We start from the raw sequence: 18,488 nt of genomic DNA, 5'->3' as shown, positions 1-18,488 counted from the left end.
GTATTCAAGGTGTTCAATCTTGTCATCATTTCCTTTAAAAAAAATGATCATACCCTTATTATGATCCAGACATCACATGAGGTACTAACATGCTTTCATTGTCAAACAAGATGCAGCCCATGTCTTGTGACTATAGTAATCCTGTAATTTATTATCCAAACCAGGACCCTTTGACAGTGAAAGAGGGAATTAAAATAATTATCCACTGTTAACTGTTGTGACCTGGTGTGAAACCAATACTCAGTCAAATCTGGAAGTAAAGTCACCCTCCTTAAGGAGTTCGCCGTCTTGGGGAGAGACAGACTTATAAATAATTAATTATGATCCAGTGGGTTAAAATAACAGTATTGGCATATATCAGATGCTACAGAAACACAAGGGAGGAAGTAACTAATCCTCCCTGGGATGATAGGCTTTCTCAGTTTAGATTTCCTCTTTGTCTTGGGTCATTTTGTACACTTTTTGAGATGCCCACATTTGCTTGTCATGCTGGTGCAACCCTGGTGATAACTTGCACTATTTTTGAAGATGTGGATGCAGGTTTAGAAACCCCACACATGTGCATTGGCCAAACTAGAGCCCTGGGACCTCTATCTCAGGCAATTGTTACCCAGAGCAGCCCAGAGACAGATAAATGTGAGAATATTAACATTCCAAAGGGCCATCTTGGATCAGAGAGATTCAGTGAATGAAAAGGAGCCATCAGATTCCTTCTTTGTCTTCCTTTCCCACAGACAGACAATCTTGAGACACCCTAGTGTGTAAGTCTTCTCAGAGTACCTCTGTCTTGTTTGGGAAATCACCTACATCTGTTATAAGTGTAGACTAGTAATTCTTCCAACACTCCTATCCTTTCCCTCTGCTCCTGTCTCCTTCCCCAAGCCTCTTTGCTTTTGTTCCTTTCCTCTAGTATTGTACCAAAGCTAAAATAAGCTTCTCTATCTTATTCTTTCCATTCTGTCCCTCAGCAGGATAACCCATCTTCACTTTTAAGTCTGCCCAGTACCTGTTTCTCACAGAGGACCTTTGAGAAGTGGTACAAGTATTTCTAGTAAATGAACACATTCTCTGCATAATTGGGATAGAGAACTCACCATTCCCGCCCCCCCCCCCCCCTTTCCATGGAAACACCAAGCCTGGGTATAGGAGTCTCATAATGACATAGATGTACATGTAAAGGCTGCCCACCCAAATGGGTCTGCTCTTATCCTACAATTTTTGATTTTGCAAGCAGGAGAACCCCCAAAACTGGGAAGATATTCTTAAGTCAGTGCATGTTGTTCTGAAGTGTGGTTGATGAAGTTTTAGAATATAAGTAAGGTTTGGTGTGGTGAGGTCTGGAGCTGATGACCAAGAAAGAATTCTTGAGGCATCTTTGGTGCAAAATGGTGGTTTTATTAAAGTACCGGGACAGGACCCATGGGTAGGAAGAGCGGCTGCCCCAGGCCTGTGAGCGGTAGCTGATTATATACCTTGGGGTTGGGAGGGGTTTGGGGATAGTGTACTCTAAGGAATTTTGGAAGCAAGGTTTCTAGGACCTTGAGGAGGCTAGCTGTTGTTGGGAAAAGGTCACTTATTACCATCTAATAAAATCTTAGTCATGAGACTCATCAGATGTGTATCAGTGGCCCTTGTGCTTGGGGGATGATTGCCAACACCTATCTTGGGGGGTAAAGATAAAGGAAATTTCTAAAGGAATCTTTATATGTTAAAGTAGGCTCACAGGACCCTGAGGGTCAGGCTAAGATTGGCTTTTGCCCTTAGCAAAGTACGAACATCGAGGGAGTTGAGTCTGTAGAAGAATGTCCTTCTGCCTGTTTCAAGGACTTGTCAATGTGCTGCTCCAGGTTTGTGCTTTGTCCTCAGCTAGTCCTCTGTTCCCTCATCATGGTCAGCTCTGGAAGAAGGAAATTCAGGAAGTACCCTTTGACTATTGAAATGTTGATAATGGAGATAGTTTAGTGTCCCCCCACCCCCAGTTCAGCCATAACATTCTTCTTGCTCATAACAAACAGTAGTACTGGCTGAAATGTATTTCAGGGATTGGTAATAATGTAGGACAGCAAGATTATGAAAAGCAGATGTCTAGTGGCTATGTCGATTCAGTGAACATTTCTAAAAATTGTTTTACTCTGTTGGCAAAGATGTCATTACTAGTAATAAATAGCAAACATTCAACATGGGCAGATGATACAAAGGTTATGCAATATTTCATTGCTTTATAGGACATGAAATATATGCTATTTATAGAACTTCAAATGATTTCCATTTTTTAAAAAACAGGATATGGCTTTGAATTATAAGGTTTGATTCCTTGTTTAATGTGTTGTTGAAAGAACCTGTTAAATTTCGAGTTGTAAATCTATTTCCTTTTCTATGAAATATGAATATAGTAGCCCCAAAGCATTTTAAAATTTTAATCGGGAACAATATCATTGGTATAATGTAATCCTCCAAAAACCAGTATGTTGTAGACTTAACACAGGCAAAATTTCTTATCAAATATTTGAGAAGCAGGGAGTTGGTTGATTTTTCTAATGGAGCTAAGCTTTTTTCAGTAGATTCTAAACTCGTGACAACCTGTCTGAAAAAGAGGGAGAAAAAAAATAAAGAGAAGAAATCTTAACGGAAAGAATCAGAAAATTACTTTGAATCTCTAGCTGAGTGAAGAGACAAAGAAATGTAGGAAAAGGAAACTGGGTATTTGCTTTTAATTATGCCTGGATCTTCTTCTTTCTCATTTGGTGTACCTTTTAGATTAGTCACTTAGCTGAACTCTTTTCCTGGTCTTCAGATCTATTTCATTGCTCACCACAAATTTCAAGGTGATTTTAATATGATTTTATATATCTGACATTTCAGGGGTTAACGGTCTCCTCAATTAAATTCCTGAAAGAAGAAAAGAGTCCTTTCAGGGGGCACCTGGGTGGCTCAGTGGTTGAGCATCTGCCTTTGGCTCAGAGCATGATCCTGGGGTCTTGGAATCGAGTCCTGGATCAGGCTCCCCACAAGGAACGTGCTTCTCCCTCTGCCTATATCTCTGCCTCTCTCTATATATATCTCTCATAAATAAATAAAAATATTAAAAAGAAAAAATGGAGTCCTTTCAGGTAAAATTTGATTTCATTTAAGTGAAACAACTCAGTTTACCTTTTTTTTTTTTAAAGGGAAATCTTTGATTCTACAAGGTTCCAGGACTATAGAAACAAAGGTAATAGAAAAATTACCTTCTCTGTGGTTTCTTCCCAATATCCTCTGCCAGAAGTATTTCTATTTTCAGGTGTAATCTAGGATTTGCCCTAGGCTTAGAGTTTCTGTTTTTCATTCACAGTGGTTTACAAGCTAGAAAAAAAGTAGTTCGGGTTCTTTAATGTATAAATTTCATAATGGGAAGGTTTTTTTCCCCCACAAAATATTTGGGAAACTTACCCTAAGAAGGTAGGTGTGGCTTTCCTAAACAGAATTTAGAAGACTTTGGGTCATCAGTGGGTAGAGAAAAAGAATGTATTTGAAATTCTTTCTAGAATTTTCAGTTTCCTTCTCAAGGACATAGAAGCATCACTGATTCTAAGGCAGTACCTGGCACATAAGGGATTCTTCATAAATGCCATATGCCTAGCATAGATACTCAGGAAATATTTATTGAACATATGTCCAATGAATAATAGACGATGAGCAAACATTTAGTAAGTGAATGCCTACAGCTTATTTCTTGCCACTGTCTCCTAGAGATCTAGTCTCTTGATCAGGGAAAAGAGGGAACTAGACATTCCTGTGGAGGACATTCTTTCTTACTGAAGTAAGGAGTCTCTGATGAACTTTAGTGGGTCCTTCTGTACATGCCCATGATGCTCTTGTCTTTGTCTTTATCAAGGCATTTTAGCTTCTGTCTTTGCTGGAATATACAAGGAGGAATAACTTGGAATGAGATATAACCATAAAACCTGGATGGTATAGCGACTCCTCTCTCTTAAAGGCTATTTAATTTTTTTAAAGATTTTTTTATTCCTTAGGGAAAAAGAGAGAGAACACGTGCATAGGGTACAGTTAGCAGGAGAGGGAGAAACAGACCCCTTGCTGAGCAGGGAGCCCAGTGTAGGGCTCTGTCCCAGGACCCCGGGGATCATGATCAGAGCTTACCAAGTGTCATATAGTCATAAACTTTGAATCTATTTTTCTCCCTTGAAAAGTGTACATGCTTTTACACTTAACTAAAGACCTCATGAGTGTATTTCATAATTTATGTAGCTTCCTATATTTTTCATGGAGGTATAACCATTTCACTGGTACAGTTTGGTAAGTGGATAGGGGATGAGGAGAGGCAATGGATTGAATTCACTCTGAATCTCCATTTCCAGAACTTCTTGAGGGTGTTTTTATCCTCTGAATATCTAAAAGCCTGTAACACATTAAGCACTGATAAAATATTTGTTGGATTAATATTAAAAAAAAAACAAATTGAAAAGGATTAAAGAAAGAATTTTCTTAATTGAAGACAAGGCCATGTGGCAGCTTTGACCATATTTTTCTACATGCTTGTCTTTGTGAATGAAACCTGATTGATAATTTCCCAGCTTTCTCCATAATTTTACCTGTGAAGACAGAACCAGAATACCCAGGGATATTACAGTGATTATTAATATTTGCTTAAGTCTTTCCACTAAGTATGACATAGGCAATATAGTGGAAATACATGGACGTACTTTTGGTTGGGAAATAGAAAACTGATTCTGCTTTCATGATTTCCCGTGCTGCCGAACTAACCTGTTTTTCTTCTCTCACTGTGAAAATTTTGGGAGTCTGCTTATCAGGGTCAGGTTAAAAGGAAAAGGCATTGCCAGGTTTTTATGCAGGCTAAAAAAAAAATCATGAAACACTGATGTATTTTTCCACTGCGAGTGGAAAAGTGAATGCAAAACAGAGAAATTCAGTAACTAACATGATAAAGTGGCGAAAACATGAAAAACACCAGATTGGAAAAAATAGCTGAGCTGATGTTTTCAGCTCCCTTAACAACCGAGTAGGCAAGTTGATTAATGGTGCAGATTGCAGGCAATTCAGTGGCCACCTGAATGGAGATAAGCAGATTATAATCACCTGACAAATTGTGGGCCAAACGTTCTGCTTGTGAAATGGGAACAAGAGACATTAGACACCCTGGCTGAACCAAAGCACCCATTAACCTCAAATTAGACACATAGAGAAAGCAGTTTTAAAAACCTCTGTGACACAATCTGGTTAAAATATAGTCCTGATCCACTGCATTATCAGAAGGTAAATTAAGAATATAAATTGACTTATAAATCTGAAACCCCAAGCTGGAAAACATGGATTCTCGTCAAATTGTTGCCTTCTTCCCCAGAAACAGGCAAAGGACTACACTCGTAATTCTGAATCGCTAGTTGCATAGTCTGTGGTTGTTGTTGGGTTTGTTCCATTTTTATATTCCCACCCATTCATCAGAAGCTAAGGAGACCTATAAATCATTTTCTCTAACTACCAAATTACATCATGTATCAATTGTAGTCTTGAAATAAAAATAAGATAAATGATTTGACATGAATCGTGGCCCGATGAACCAAGAACAAAGATCGGATACATGGTAGATCTAAAAATGCCAGCCTTGTTTAAAAGGCACATTTACCAGACTCTTCCGATTTGCCATTTCCTTCATATTGGCGGTCTGAAAGAACTACAGATTACTGAATGGAGAAGTTAAATCCAAATTAAATTGCATATTTCTTGTAAAACAAGAATAAAAGTGCTGGGTAACAGTAATACTATTCTTTTTACAGTCTTTTAGTCTTTCATGAAGGAAGTACCCAATCTTGCCTGTACAGAGTACATTACAGTTATTATTGATCTTCTGTTTGAGGCAGGCTCCTCACAAGGTTGCTCAGCACCATGGGATGAATGACACATTTGACTGAGTGACCAAGGACTTTTAGTAAAAGCCTGTGTTTTGTCTGAGTAAGCCCAGAAAAGAACACGTTACTATAAATACCTTTTAGAAGAAAGGTTATTTACCCACTTAGGGTTTATTATAATTGAATGGGCAATAAAAAATGATTGGGAGAGCTTTAAAAATATGGAAGTAAAACATAATGATAAAGCTAATTTACAGCGTCAAACACAAGAATGACATCTTTAATCCCGGTTTGTGCAAAGGGCTCAATAGTTCTCCAATGAAAGTATGACTTTCTAGAAGACCAACCTGGGTCACTGAGGGCTAAACCAGAGTTGTCATTTTATCATTCCCTTAATATTTGAGTACATGACTGATAAATACATTTGCCACTACCTCCTGCTTCTGTACCCTCACACCGTTAATGATACTGCTAGGAGCTTATGACCTTGTTTCTCACTGAGCCTCAGAATTTTCCCCCAGATGCTTCTCCAGTTTAAGCAGAATCAGCATACACTTGAGGGATCAACCCCTGGTCATTTATTGTGATCTAGAGCCACAATTTTTTATGCCTCCATTTTTTCATCTGGTACAAGATTTAGAGAGGTTGTCATAAAATAAAATATCACAGGCAAAGTGCATGTATTCGGGGGATGCTTGGGTGGCTCAGTGGTTGAGCTCTGCCTTCGGCTCAGGGCATGATCCCAGGGTCCTGGGATCGAGTCCTGCATTGGGCTCCCCGCATGGAGCCTGCTTCTTTCTGTACTTATGTCTCTGCCTCTCTGTGTGTGTGTGTGTCTCATAAATAAATAAATAAATAAATAAGTAAAATATTTTTTAAAATGCATGTATTCAGGATTTGATCAGGAACTAAGCACCCACTCCATGTGCTCCGGGTATGAAGGGCTTTAATATAACAGTTGCAGGGTTATATTGGAAGAGCCAGGGAAGCAAAGATCAGAAGAGCCACCTCTGATCTCAGTTATAAAGTTTTTTTTAATATAAAGTTATATAGAGAGAGGTTTTTTTATAAAGTTATAAAGCAGTTGGTTCTCAACAGCTCCCTGGTAAGCTCCTGTGAGTCCTATATGTCTATATGTCTGGTTGCGGGTGTCTCAGGAAAGGATGCCCATCCTTCCCTCTCCTGCTCTCTGATTTGAATTTGAATAGGAAGATCAGTGTGGTAGAAGAGGCACTGAATTTCAAGTCAAATAGGACTCTTTTACTATATTGATTTTACTACTCACTACCTCAATAGCTTTGAACAACTGGCATTATCTTTTTAAGTTTCATTTTTCCATTGATTATACTTTTCTGAGGACTAAATGAGATAGTAAATGGAATGCATCTTGATTTTGCTGTGTAAATATGGCCCATTGCTTTTCCATATAGTTGACAATATCATGGTACTTAACATTTACAAAGGCTATTCAAATACTCTATTAGTTTATGGTACTATTCAAATAAACATTTCAGAAAATACTTGGTCACAGAGGTCACTACTACCGTTATTTCTCTTTTGTTTATTCTTCCATTCACTCCACAAGAATCAGCTGAATTTCTTTATGAGGCTTAGGTCAAAGAGGCTATACTGTCATGTGGTGACAAATAAAAGAGGGGCTATTGCAAATCAACTTGCCACCTTTTCCCTGGCTTCTAACTTCTGAAAAGGCAATATTTGAACAGACTTGAATGAAACAAAAACCATGAGGAAATTTATGTGGATCCATTTCCAATCGAGGAGAACAAGTGCAAAGATCCTTAGTGAGTATGAATGTGGAGTGCTTACAGCATCATGACCAGAAATATGAAATATTTAGGATGTTTACTCTAGATATTTATATTCTCTTTGGATAATACATAAATAAATATATACTTTTGTAATTCTTATTATTGGATAAAGCTTACTTTTATATGCTAGAGCTTAGTTTTACCTTTTAAAAATAGTTCTCATTTTAAGTGTCGATAGTTCAATTAACTGATGGATTTTTATCAATTTCAGCTTAACATTTTCTTTTTCACCCAGTAATTTTTCACTTTACTTCTTCTTGCTAAAGTACATTCTTTACAGCCTCTTTAGTTAACTCTTGTTCTCCCTGCTGTTTTTGTTCTGTTTATTTTTTTCTTAAGTGATAGGTTAGCTAGGTATAAAATCTGAAGTTAGTAGTTATTTTCTCTCAGCATTTGGAAGATAGTATTGAATATTATTATATTGTCTTCTTGCTTCAGCTATCGCTGCATAAAGATTTTCCCAGTTTAAGGATTATTCTTGGTAGATGCATAGTCTTTTCTCTTTGGCAGTTTAACACTTTTCTTTTTTCACTAATAATCTTCAATTTTGCAGTACATTTCTAGATTTGGAACTTACTGGTATGTATCTTTTTTGGTATTCAGAATACATCCTCCTTCCTTTTCATTTAGAAATCAATTTTGACTTCCAATAGAGCCTCTCAGATTATCCTCCACCTCTTAATGGACCTTCATTTTATTTATCTCTCTGTGATGCACTTGAAGTGAATTCATCAGTTCTTAAAATTCTCTAGTTCTGGGGAGCCTGGGTGGCTTAGTTGGTTAAACATCCAACTTCATTTCAGGTCATGATTTTAGGGTCCTGGGATCAGGCCCTGAATCAGGCTCTTCACTTAGCATGAAGATTCTTTCTCTCTTTCTCTGCCCCTAACCTTTTTTCTCTCTCTCTGTCTCTCTGAAATAAAATCTAAAAAAATTATTTATCTAGTTTTGGTTTTGTGATGATTTCAGCATTTATACAATTTATTGAGACTTTTAAGATCATGTTTTTATTCTGAAGGCTTCTAAGAAGCTTTTTACATAGCCACTTTTTTTGTTCTTTATTTCTCCGCATTTTATTGTGTAATTTCTTTTCCATTTTGAAAAAGATGACCGGAGCATAATAAGTATCCTCATTTTAAAGACTGCCAATTGAAATCCCCCAAATTAATTTTACTTGTAATAAGTCAGTGTTCTAGTTGTTGATTTTCTTGGTTGTCAGCAGTGGTTTTCTTTGGCCTCTTTTTGTGATGGGTTTGGAGAGAGTCCTTGCTTCAGTTTCTGGCTTTAGATCTTAAGATTGGCTTCTGCCTGCCATTTCACCTAAAGTATTTCCAGCCCTGTTAACCTTGAAGGAGCCACAGTTCTGTCTAACCTGTCCAAGAATACAGTAGGCACTGGGTTTCAGCTCTTCTATTCCTTTGTATTTCTGTACTTGTAGTACATGGAGATATTTATATTGTTCTTTGAGCTGTGTTATTTCTAATTGATTTTATCTGCCTTTGCCTTACTTTTTGGAAAAGAGGTTATGTGCTTAAGTGTGAATTTTCAGAGCCATCTTAATGAGACATCTTATTAAAACTTATTTAAATGTCCTATGTTTCCATAATTCATCTTTTTCTTTAGAGATTTTAATAATTTATGTGCTTAGGCTTCCTGTTGAATATATAAGTGAGCTATGCATATTCTGGCACAAGCTTGACTTTAACTCCTTTAGTTCAATAAGAAATACACATGTAGGAATTAAAATTTGTTTATCATGCTTTGTTCCCCCAAAGATTTTAAGTATCATTCAAATATGACTTAAGCTCCATTTCTTTCTTAGAATTTTTCAAATTGCCTCAATTAGTTAAATGCCCAAGTCTTGATTTTTGTCTTAGGTTGTAATCTCAAGGTCTTGGGATCAAGCTCTGTGTCAGGTTCCATGCTCAACCCAGTCTGTTTCTCCTACTTCCTCTGCTCTTCCCCTAGCTCTCTTTCTCTCTCAAATTAACTAAGTAAATTAAAAATTTACTTAATTAAATTAAAAAAATAATTCAGATATTAGCTATTCTTCTTGGCAGAAAATTAAAAAAAATAATTCAGATATTAGCTATTCTTCTTGGCAGAAAATGTAGTATAGTTTTTGGGTTCTGTAAAAAATAACTTTATTTAAAATCCAAAGCCACACTCCAGAGCTCTCCTGCCCCAGACAATTATTTTCTCGTTCATCACTGAAGCTTCAGTCCTTTCCACACCAAAATAACCCATTAAATTGATAATTGGAGTGTCTGTACTTGTAACCTGACTACACTGAAGTCTGCCAATCTTCTCTTTCACCAGCACTGAAGGATTCACCACCATGAATCATGTAATCAGCCAAACATGGCTATAGTATCTGAGTTTGAAGACCTATTTAGGAAAAAATTATTTTCAAAGCAAACCAGGAATTTTTCATACTTAAATTGGGGCATGTAAAGAGGTACTACTTGGGACCTCTTAGTTATTCCCATGTCAGTGTCCTGAAAGAAGCAGATAACACAAACACCTTTAATTTGTGCTAACAAGATGTCTACCTCATTTGGAACAAATCCTCTGCTTTATTTTTTTTTTCTATCCTAAATTATTTCAGCTGTTCACAATTTTAAAAAGATAAAAGGTTTTAAAGGCATTGGTATTATTTGGGAGTAAAAAATGGCTACATCAGCAGTTGATTGTGTAGCTGACTTTGACAAGCAAATGCATTGATCTAAAGAGAGGGATGAGTAGATCCTTGAAGTTAATGTGTAATTTAAATTTTTTTTAAATTGCTGAAAGTCATGATAAATGGAAACATAAGATCTTAATGAGAGAGAGTCAGAGAATATTACCTTGAATTTCTTATAATAAACATTCATCTCAGAACTTTTGGCTTCATTCTTTGGTGTGTAAAATGATTGTGTTGAATATTTTGCCTTTTGAATATGTATTTATGATTCATGAGGGCTTAGGATTTATTATAGGAAACCTAGCTCAAGGCCCTGGATTATATAGAATTTTTTATTTTTTCAGGATGCCTGGGTGGCTCAGCGGTTAAGTATCTGCCTTTAGCTCAGGGTGATCCTGGAGTGCCAGGATCGAGTCCCACATTGGGCTCCCTGCATGGAGCCTGCTTCACTCTCTGCCTATGTCTCTGCCTCTCTCTCTGTGTCTCTCATGAAGAAATAAATAAAACCTTTTAAAAAAAGAATTTTTCATATCTAATTGGTTTGAGTATCTTCAATGTTGAATGAGAGTAGGATCTGCAGTAGAGCAAAACTCTAGGAATCTTGTAGTGTGCATCCATAGACCGTTTCTGACAGTCTGACAGTCCATCATTTATAGGACGAGGGATCCTCATCACTCGACTCAGCAGGCCATAGGAAGCTGCCTGGCTGATAGCATTTCTGTTATCTCTTTTAATAAAAACTTAATTTCCTTTCTTCCTTCTTATACTGTCAGATATCAGCCTGTTATTTATTTTCCTGACAGCTACCGGTCAGCTCGCAAGCACCCAAGACTTGCTGTCCTGAATCTCCCATTTCTTCTCTCCGCCTTCCCATCCTTCTGTCCTGGCCAAGCCATGGGAGGATGTGAGTCTAGGGCTGCTCCCTGGCAGGGCCAGCAGAGTTTCCATAAACATATCACAGCTTGGCACAAAGAAAATGCTGAAGGAGCAGCCACAGCATGTACAGCCAAAAGCACTTGTGGAAATCCTAGGAATGTTAACCAAAAGAATTGCCCCGAGTCCCCAAACACTTTTCTCCCAGAACACTTCACATACTGTGTGGCTGGACAAACAGCTCTTTCAGCTGCGTGGGGCTTTCAGCCTAGGGTTTGAAGCCTGACAGGATGTGGCAGCCCTGACTCTGGATAATGTAGTGCGATGCAACAAAATGCATCAAATTAGAAAATGGAAACTTTTCTTTCCCCGAACTGTAATTTAGCTGTCACTTGGCTTTAAAGCAGCTGAAAACAATTTTTTTGGAAGTGAATGTTTATTTCCTGAAGTTTTGTGAATAATTATAGGCCATTCTCTACATGTTCGACATTCCACCCGCCTTTCCCATAACGCTGTTGGCAATGGAGGCTCCTAGCAATGCATATGGCGGTCCTTTGCATTGAGGGGCTGCCATTAAATGTGTGGCACCTTTGATCTGAGGCATGTGGCATGCTTTACCTACAACTCTCTCATCAAACCCAACACGCTCTGTCAACATGTCTATGTATGTAGGTGTGTGTGGGTGTGTGTCTGTGTGTGTGTGTCTGTGTGTGTTCCCAAGTTCATTTTCTCAGCACTGTGAGAAGGATCTACTGGGAAAATTCATGATTTTACATCTGTCTTACCACAGGAAGAGAAGGGCAATATAATGAATTTTTTATGAGCCATGTTTCCAAGTGTTCACTGTGAGAAACCTTTGCCTTTCTGGGGGAAGCTTTTGACCCCACGCGGTGAGGGAGTTTGTAACCCATTGCTATTGTTAGAATAATTATAGTCTAAGATGTTCCTGTCAGCACCCAAGTTAGCTCAAGAAGGTTATATATTTTGAAATTCTTGTACCTTGTCCTCTTAAAATCCATGCTTTGCAAAATCAGGTGCTTGAAGGCCAATGAGGTGGTCATAAAGCAGCTTTTATGTTCCCGAAAGGAAAGACTTAGAGGTATATGTTTGTATCAAGATTTGCAGAGACAAGGGATATATACATTTAATAGAATTATTGAAAGGACATTTATCAGGATTTCCTGATACAGGAATTCAGTTGAATATTATTTCTGTTGAGTATTAAATTAATATTGGGAAATGAGATTATTATAATTAATAAAACTATTCTTACCTTGGCATTGCATGGCATTTCAGGGAAGGTACACTTTATCAGGATTTTTCATATAATTTCTCTTTTCGCTCATACTTTTCAGGGAAAATGATGTTGTTGTTTTTATTTTCCAGAGGAGGAAACTAGGATTCAGAGAAAATTCCTAGATCTTAAGCTGAACCTGAATATGAGATTTCTAGGATGCTCCTCTTAAAATGCTAAGTTGGCCTCACAGCAAACAACTTTTGCGTATCACCAAATGTTGCATTTGATTCCTGGTGTCAATTTTCTGAACCAGCTATGGTACTTTCCTATTTTCTATTTTGCCATCCCAGGACAGTAAAGATTTGTTGCTCTATGGTGTGTTATTTAGGAACATTTTCTACAGTTCCTAATGATCTCAAGATAAATTTGGTTCCAAACTTCCTGTGCCATAGATATAGAATCAGAACTATTGACAATGAAAATGTGTTGTTTTGTACAACAGTGTGAGACTGCAGATAGTGTGCAGAATTAGCACAGCTGTGCACTGGCTTAAATTTACCAGTACCACATTTAAGCTGGTGAAGTGAACACGTACATATAAGAAAATCACTCTTGGAAGAAAATGCATCCTTACTTTTATTTACTTAACTGTGAATGAGAACAGGGTTTTTAGTTTGTATCGGTCATTTTACTTTTGAATCTGTGGCATGTAAGTTATTGTCTCCAAGACATACATTTGTTCTCTATGTATAACACACACACATATGCACACACATATACATACATACAGCAAATTCTAGTATCTGTACATGAAAACAAACTTCTGACCATTGTTCAAACATATTTACAAAGGAGCAATGGACAGCTGTTTTTCATCCAAATTAGTCTCATAGGACCTACCCCTCAAGTTTTCGGGGAAGTATTTTTCTATGATGCTTCATTTTATGGAACTCATTGCTTTGGAGAAAAATGGAAATTGGGGAGTAGGGGTCAGTGTAAGAGGCAGATTTTTCTATTTAACAGATATTCAGAATATAAGTAGAAGGTGGTGAAAGCAGATCTACGAGCTGTCTCCCCTTATTATCGGCACCCGGATGATTTCACACAGATTAGTGTGGACACCCGAGCTGTCATACGCTAACTACTTCACAGTCACAGAGTGGGTTGCTGTTGGCCACTCTGGTTTGAAGCCATAACTGTGCTCCAGCTCACATCTCACATCCAAACTTCAGACTTGCATATCTAATTGCTTATTCAGTGTCTGTTTAGATACCTAATAGAAATTTTTAATTGAGATGTCCCAAATGGAACGATTAACCTTTCCCCTGCTATTGAGTCTACCTGCAGTGTTCTCGATCTTCATTAAATGGCCCCTGTAAACTTCCACCTGTTCAAGCCAAAACCCTTGAAATTATCCTCCTGTCCTTCCATTTCTCCAACCCCAAGCCTCATCCGTCAGAACATTTTCTTGGTTCTACTCCCTAGGTGTACCTAGAATCTATTCTATAAATCTATGATCTCAATAGCCTTATACCATCTGGGCTTCAAGCCACTCCCATCTCTCACCTTTATTATTACAAAATCCTGCTCATTGGTCCCCCTGCTTTGATTTTTGTCTCACATAAAGCAGAGTGAATCTTTTATTTAATTATTTTAAAGATTTATTTATTTATTTTAGAGAGAAAGAGATCAATAGAATGCAAGCTGGGAAGGGCAGAGGAAGAGGCCCAAGCAGACTCCACGCTAAGTGCAGAGCCTGTGGCGGGGCTTTATCCCACCACCCTCAGATTGTGATTTGAGCTGAAATCAAGAGTTGGACGCTTAACCCATAGAACCACCCAGGCACCCCAGCAGAGTGAATTTTTAAGATGAAAGTCACATTATGTCATTCCTCTGCTAAGAACCCTGCATTAGCATTGGTTTTCCCTTTCACATGACTGAAACTTCATTTCTTTCCATAAAATTTCATTTCTTTAATTCCCTAAAAAACCTACATGATGATATTCCACCTAACTCTGCCCCCCACTCCTTATCAGTTCTCTGATCCCTTCCTCTGTTCTTTTCCCCTTTGCTCACTCTGCTCTAGCCACATTGGCCTTGACCTCGACATGTCAGGCATGAGTACACGCCAGGGGCTTCGCACTGGTTTTCCTCTCTGCCTAGAACACACTCATAACAGCATGACTCACTCTCACCTATTTCAGGTCTTTCCAAACTTACCTTCACAATGAGGCTACCCTGACCTAAAATTTCCTGCCACCAACTCTCCAGGACCATTGATCCTGTTCTTTTGTCTTCTTGCCTCTATAATCTTCTGTTATATTTTCTAATGATTTATTATGTTTATCACGTATAGTCTTTCTCATTTTATTTCAAGACAAGCTCCCCAGGAGGAAGACTCTTGCTCTACTTTGTGCACTGATATATTCTACTCATCTAGGGCAGTGTTTGCATGTGGTAGGTGCTGAATAAATGTTAGTTGAATGAAAGAGAGAATAAAAACTAGTGTGGGTTGGACCTGTGTTACTTGCAGTTTGCAAATTCCTGACTAATATGTTCTCTCACTAGTTTGGTCACTACTTTCTACACCACTCCTCCCCACTGGCCAACATGAATTGTTCATAGCATAAGTGAATGCCAATTCACTGCCACATATTTTATAATTGTGCAATATGGTAGAGTTCTAAATTAAAAGATAGAGTCCTCAACCAAAAAGAGGACAGGTGGTTGACAACAACAAACAAAGCAATAGCTCATGCGCTGTGCTGTTCCGTGCAATATTTTAATTTCTGTAAGGGTTCAGAGGCAAAAGACATCAGTAATGGACTAGTTATACAAGGTTTCCTAGAATAGAAAAGGATTTTAAAATTGAATAACCTAGTACATTATAGAACCGTTTTTATAAGGCTCTGTCTTGTGTTGTATTTATTTACTTTGTTATTATATGAAAGTTTGATATTCTGCAAAAGGAATTTGTGACATTAGCTTCCAAACTGGCTGATAAAGGCCTCTCATGAAAAAGGAAGACTTGTTCACAGATTTCACATTCTGCTAAACTTACTTACCTCTAGAATCAGCTGTTGGGAAGAAGTAGAAGAGTATATATGATTTTCATTCTGCACTAAATCAACCAAATTGAAACTCAGGGATATTATATGGCAAGGAATGCAGGAACTTGAGGCATGTCAAGTTTTCCTGGGAGGGAAGCAGTTTAGTCAGGCAAGCACAAAAGCCAGATAATCACCATATTCATGACTTTGAGTTCATCTCCACTGGTATCGATTGGCAAGCGCTTTCAAAGAGAAAGTAGTGAATGTCACTCCCAGAGAAAAGCTTAGATCTATTAGCTAGTTAATTGAAAGGCTTCAACACATACCCGGCTTCAGATGACCGAAGGACAAAACTAGTTTAAATTTATTAAAGATAGAAATGGAAGAGAGTCAAGATCATCCCCCATTGCCTCTGTTTTATGACTTTTACCTTTTAAGTATTCCACCCTATTTTTTGCAACTCTTATCTGGTGTATATGCTGGTAACATTTTTGTAGTTCCCTGTGCTTTAGTGATAGAATGAAAATGGGCCTGAATAGTAGTTGCTATTAGTTTACACAAGGATGCAACCATGAACAACCACTCAACTCAACCCTGTATACCAGTAGTAATCACATACTGCAATTTAAGGTTTCATGGCTACTTAATGTAAAGTTTAGTATCTTGGCATATTTAATTATGTATCAAGTGACTCGGTGACCTACCACAGCCAATGGCTATAATTTATTGACATAATAAAGATAGAATGTAACTATGGATTTGATAGAGCAACAAGAATACTTCTTGACCAAAGCATAGACTACACATTCATTCATTTATTTATTCACTCAACAAATTTTATGCCGGCCCTTCTAATGCTACAAGTAATGATACAGTACGTGGGGATGGAAAATATAGGGGGAACTCAAAAGTAAAGGTGAGGAATTAAACATTCTATGTCTTAATGCAGGGAATGTTAATGAAATGAACAGAGAGGTAGCACAAAGGAGCAGTAAAGAACCTAAAGAGAAGGAGGGAGTCTGGATTCAGGGCAGAAAATGGAAAAAGCCAGGCTGGTGGTGAAACAGGGAAGGAGAGGGAAGAGAAATCATGATAGGAGACAGCTCTGAAACATAAATAGGCCATAGTAATGATTGCATGAGAAGGGCGGGGAGGAATTCTTTTCTGCAAAGTGCAGAAAACAGAACCCTGGTTTCAGGGTATGTCAGGGGAAATGGAGGCAGTAGACATGGTCTGCTTATTTGAAAAGTTCAGCAGCAAAAGGGAAAAAAAATTATAGCAGTAGCTGTAGAGGGCACCTGGGTCAAGAGAACATTTTCTAGGAGAGGAGAGAACTATACATGTTTGAAGGCATAGGGGGACAGCTGTGGGGAGGGTTTGAAGGTGCCTGAGAGGGTGGGTGGACAGAAATGGAGAATTAGGATCTTGATGGGACTGGGAAGAGAGGAGCAGCATGGCACAAAGAGGGGCTCTGAGCTTGAGAGGATTTCTTTCTTGTGGAGACAGGGATAAGAAGTGACAAAGTCATGTCTCTGAGTCACTGTAACTAAATGCGCCACAGATGATGGCTTGATCTTACCAGTGATGTAAATGCAGTATCTGAGGGGGCTGATAACTCCCTTCTCTTTTACTACCACTTCTTAGGCCCACTCACAATTAAAATGTGTTTCTTCTTCCCTGGTTTGATTTCCACTGAATTTCTTTATTTTTTCTAAAGATTTTTAAAATTCGTTTGAGAGAGCATGTGCAAGACAGTGACATGAATAGGGCGAGGGGAAGAGGGAAAGGAGGGAGAGAAGCAGACTCCCCACTGAGCCAGGAGCCCAACATGGGACTCTATCCCAGGACCCTGAGATCATGACCTGAGCTATAGGCAGATGCTTAACTAACTGAGCCATGCAGGTGCCCCAGAATTTCTCTCATTTTTATCAAAATTTCTTCTCATCAGCTGTCTTTTCTTCCTCTTCATTTTTATATGCTTGCCCTGCCAGCCACATCAGTGTCTCCCATGCTGCCCATATATCCCTGGGGTCACCTCTCCCTATCCTGTGTTACTTTGTTTCCTTCTCTTCTGGGAAAGGAATCATCCGTGCCTTTGGAAAAGTACCACTAGAAATTAATGTATTTTGATTCTTGCCTGTGTTGTCATCCTTTCTTGATTTTCAGTTTGGTTCTTCCTTGGAGCATGATGTGTTTGAGGATTAATAATAGCACTTTTCCTTCCTTTAATCGTGCTGTTTTTCCACTTTCAAATGTGAGTCATTTTTAAGCCAATGGTCTCCAGAGTGGAGGCACATGGCCCAGGGGGTGAGCACAATGAAATACAGAAAGGAAGTATCATAATGTCCCTCTTTTCTATTTAAAAAATATGAAGGAAATTGACTTTTACTTCTTACCTAGTTTGTATATTACACTATCTTATATCAGACATGCTATACACATGTTCAGTGTTGTGTAGCATATTGCAGTTTATGTGTGCCAGATTTAGTTAGTCTGTGCCTTTTACCACGCACTTCAATGAAAGACCATTCTTCATTAAAAAGTGCAAGTGACTTTAAAAGGTTATGGCAGAAAAACCATGGAGTAAAGGTTATACTCGTAATGCAAGCACAGGCAAACAACTAGACATTGGCAGAGTTGTCACTATTACTTTTCAAGCAAGCTCAACATCAGCCAATATTCATTTAAGAAAAAAACAAACAAACTGTAAAAAGATCTGACACGTACTTAGGCAACAAAATTGAAATTATTAAGAAGACTTTCAAATATCATTTTATGCATATCAGTGTTAGAAGTGGTTATAATCTCAAGTGTATATCCTGCTTTTTGGTACCACTTAATAATGATACTACATGCATATAATTTATAAATAAATAAATATGCATGTATTGGGGGATTTTTGTTCAACATCATTTTACTAATAGGAATGTACCATAAGTTTGGAGACCT

The 18,488-nt window shown here is 38.0% G+C and overlaps 1 long non-coding RNA gene across 5 annotated transcripts in view; it reads right to left on the bottom strand.

Annotated features, from left to right (window-relative positions):
* Nucleotides 1-1,374: 1,374 nt before the first annotated feature.
* The window catches only part of LOC144322009 (uncharacterized), a 103,703-nt gene continuing 86,589 nt past the window's right edge, over nucleotides 1,375-18,488 (bottom strand). For 4 of the 5 annotated variants that reach the window (XR_013387570.1, XR_013387572.1, XR_013387568.1 and 1 more), the window contains one exon: nucleotides 1,375-1,897. This is a non-coding gene — a long non-coding RNA (uncharacterized LOC144322009). Of the gene's footprint in view, nucleotides 1,898-3,227; nucleotides 3,343-3,429; nucleotides 3,503-18,488 lie in introns of those variants that run through there. The other variant, XR_013387567.1, reaches the window with a different exon arrangement.

This window comes from Canis aureus, chromosome 10, assembly GCF_053574225.1.
Source record: "Canis aureus isolate CA01 chromosome 10, VMU_Caureus_v.1.0, whole genome shotgun sequence".
Taxonomy (NCBI): domain Eukaryota; kingdom Metazoa; phylum Chordata; class Mammalia; order Carnivora; family Canidae; genus Canis; species Canis aureus.
The sequence above is the reverse complement of the archived record's forward strand: the minus strand, read 5'-3'. Positions and strand labels throughout refer to the sequence as shown.